This window comes from Archocentrus centrarchus, chromosome 4 (assembly GCF_007364275.1).
Source record: "Archocentrus centrarchus isolate MPI-CPG fArcCen1 chromosome 4, fArcCen1, whole genome shotgun sequence".
Classification (NCBI taxonomy): Eukaryota; Metazoa; Chordata; class Actinopteri; order Cichliformes; family Cichlidae; genus Archocentrus; species Archocentrus centrarchus.
The window spans coordinates 2612564-2616301 of NC_044349.1; the positions used below are offsets into that span (position 1 = coordinate 2612564).

Sequence of the window (3738 nt, forward strand, 5' to 3'; positions counted from 1 at the left end):
ACCAGTCAAAACTTTGAGTGTCTGAACTTTTGACTGGTAGTGTAGCTCCTGGGATCACTGGGACACACAAAACCCTTCACCACAACAAGGTGGCGATTCATGGAGGAGGGTGGCTAACCTCTCCCTTAGAGATAGGGTGAGGAGTGCAGCCATTCAGGAGGGGCTCAAAGGAGAACCGCTGCTCCTCCACATCAAAAGGAGCCAGTTGAAGTGGTTCGGGTGGCTGATTAGGATGCCTCCTGGCCGCCTCTTGGGTGAGGTGTTCCAGGCACGTCCTACAGGGAGGAGGCCCCAGGGCAGACCCAGGACACGCTGAAGAGATTATATCTCTCAGCTGGCCTGGGAACACCTTGGGGTCCCCCTGGATGAGCTGGAGGAGGTGGCTGGGGAGAGGGAAGTCTGGGCTTCTCTGCTTAGGCTGCTGCCCCCGCGACCCAGCCCCGGATAAGCAGAAGAAAATGGATGGATGGATGGATGGATGACTCCTAGAGTGTGAGGTGAGATGCTCTCGATCCTGGCCTTGCACTCTAGATTTACTCTCACATATTGAGCTTAACACGTGTGCATGTTTAAAAAATTGGTGCAGTTTATGCACAACCTTCAAATTTGACACTATTAATATGCCATAGATTATTGGCAACAACTGGTGAACAACCACAAGGAATATATAGATATATAAAACAGACTTCTTCAACTTTTTCTGTTTGACTCACACATACTGAAATGAGGATATTAATTACTGAAATAAAGTCCTGTATAGAATAGTATAGAATAACATTTGCTGATAAATCTCTACTCAAATACACAAAAGGCATCAGGGAGTAAAAGGAGTCCAGGTCTGATTTGAAATTGACTGAGCAGTAGTGTAACACAAACTGAGTTATAAACCATATAGTCTGAGATAAGTCTTAAGAAACTATTGTCAGAACTTCTGTGTCTCTGCTGGAAAGACGGGGAGTCTTGCAGAGCTGTGACATTAATTATAAGAATATTTGAGTGAGTCTCTATGCAGGTATCTGTGTAGTAGTGGAATTGCCAAAAAAAAAAAAAAAAAAAAGTTTCCCTGCAAGTGCCAGTATGTAGCCATAGCCATGCATTTTATTGCATCAGCCTTCAGTGGACACCTTCTTTCTCATTGCTGGGGCCAAAAATACTCCAGTTCTGTCAAAGACGGGACTGATCTAACCCCCAACTCAATAACTGTAAAGGAACCATTATTTCATGTTTATATGCACCGAGTAAAGTAACTAAGTAGTTTCGTTTGCCAAATCCAAACAAAGCAGTGAGTAAAAGTGAAAGTAAAAATGTGTCACCATCAGAGGAGGGCTCGTTTTCAGCAGAACAGAACTTCCAAATCCACGTGGACTGATATGAAGGTTACTTGATGTTTATAGAGCAATGAAAATGATAATTTAGTGTTGACCTCTGTAATAGAAAGAGATTAAGCATATATATGAGTATTTTCTTTTTTTTTTTTAGGTATATTTAATAGCACCTGTCTATTAAACAGTTGACTCAACTCGTGTGTCTGTGCATGTGTTACCATCAGTGTGTATACGCATGCAGCAAATACATGAATATATTAAAAAAGCTGTGCAGGTAAATCAGAGACAAAGGAACAAAATTTGAAAAAATTTAAATTAAGGGCTGTCATATGGCCCTCCTTTTGTTACTCATCACATTAGCAGTAGTGCTCCTTTATTAAGCCTCATGGAAATGCTGCTGCATTGTGAACAAAAATATTTGGTATATTCGTGGAAGGAAATGAATATTAAAACATTTAGTGAAAAATAGCTGGAAAATAACTTATTCATATTCTGTTGTGCTTCATTTTTATATTTTATATTTCCTGCAGCTGTAAACATAACACGCACTGTAAACAGAGCTGTGGCATGCGTTATATGGTTGTTATGGTAAATGCCTTCAACATACAGTGATAAATATTACAGACAGAAGGCGATTTTTGGCTTCAGCTGTGTCCCTTATTTTGAACAGAAAAGAGCTCGTTGTCTGAAGAGATCATCAACGCACTAACTGCAGTCCTGCTGTGTACATTAGAGCTGTCACACATCATACACAGGATGTATTTGTAGATGCCCTGCTGGTTACATTTCTCAGACAACAAAACAGTTTGTTGTTTTCATCTCTGAATTCTCTGCTATCGTCATCTTTCAAGTGGATTTCAAGTTCTCCTTTGATGGATGAGACAACTTTGCGGCTCTGGTACCGACTGTTTGTCTTTTAGTGTGCTGAAAAACGGAAGCAAGCATTGCTGTGCGAGCAGCAGCTCGAACGCTCAGCAGTCACGGTCACGCTCTTCGGCGAGACTTTTCTCTTCATACATTGTTTGGGGTATACACCTTAACAAATGTCAAACTGTTTGTTTTCCCTATAATTCCATAATTATTAGAGCAATCTCCAATCTCATTGTACATCCTGTATAATGACAATAAAGGCATTCTATTCTAAAACCCATGGGTTCAGACTCAAATGCAGATTCAATAGGCCTAGATATGCAGTTTTTGGTTCAGTGGCTGGCCTGTGATGAAGCCAGCCGTATTAGACACTCAAGGTGAAAAAGCAGACACAGGTGATCAAAACAGGTACAAAAACTAAAAAAGATTTAAACAAACAAAAACATGAGAAAGTAACTGAACTGGTTCTTATATAGCACTTTTCTACTTGAACACTCAAAGCCCTTTATACAAGATGCCTCATTCACCCACACATACAAACACTTTTTTTCCTACACCCATTCACACACCTAAGGTTTTATTCACAGTCCAACAAACACATCGGAGAGCAACTTGGGGTTCAGTATCTTGCCCGCGGACACTTTGGCATGCAGACTGGAGCAGCCACCCTGAGCCTAAAGCATCTGGTACTCCCAGACCGTCTCCCATCCAAGTACTAACCAAGACTGACCCTGCTTACCTTCCAAGATCAGATGAGATCAGGTGTGCTCAGGGTGGTATGGCCGCAAGCTGAAGCAGGCAACATACGTACCAGGCAATATGAGCATGAGTACCCCTCTGCTATGACGGTGACTAGATGCTACCGGAAGGGGGTGGGGGGGAAACATGACAAAAAAGACAACCAAACCAGCAAACTCTGCTGCAGCAGGCGGTTGACCAGTGAGAGAGCAGCACCTGCAGGAAATACGGAACGCCCTTCTTAGAGAAACGTGTTGGTTGATTCTCCAAAACTGAATCTCTTTGTTAATTACATCTTATTTTTATATTCAGCCAGTCAATCCTTTTCTTTGAAACTCTTACCTTTCGTTTCAGTCCACCCACCTCCTACTGAGAGCGGGGCTGTTTTGTTGAATTAGTGATAGCAACATTTAAAAGTCATCACATGCAAATTACAAGAAAAGTAGATTGGCAGTACAAACTAAACCACTCTGAGCAAATCTTTCAATACAGCCTGTATCATCTTCTCACTCGTGTATGAAGGAACTCTCTGGTTTGTTAAATGCGGTGGAAATAAAAGAAAAACCTTAAACCAAGTCCCTTTAGGTTCTTACACCTACAGGCTATGAGAAGCTGAAAGGCCCGGCATGCTCCAGGCACATATTTTGACCGTCTTCAAAGAGTTTTTTTATGGAGTAAGAATATCCAAGTTTGTGCTTCACTGTGATTGGCCCATTAAGAAAAAGAGAAAAAAACAAAATGAGAAATTAGTCATCTTGTTTGAAATGTGCTGACTAAAGACCATAAGTCACTTCATTAACATATT

General features: G+C 41.4%; 1 pseudogene; it reads right to left on the reverse strand.

Annotated features, from left to right (window-relative positions):
* Positions 1-2866: 2866 nt before the first annotated feature.
* On the reverse strand, positions 2867-2985 carry LOC115779679 (uncharacterized; annotated as a pseudogene).
* Between the last annotated feature and the right edge of the window lie 753 nt (positions 2986-3738).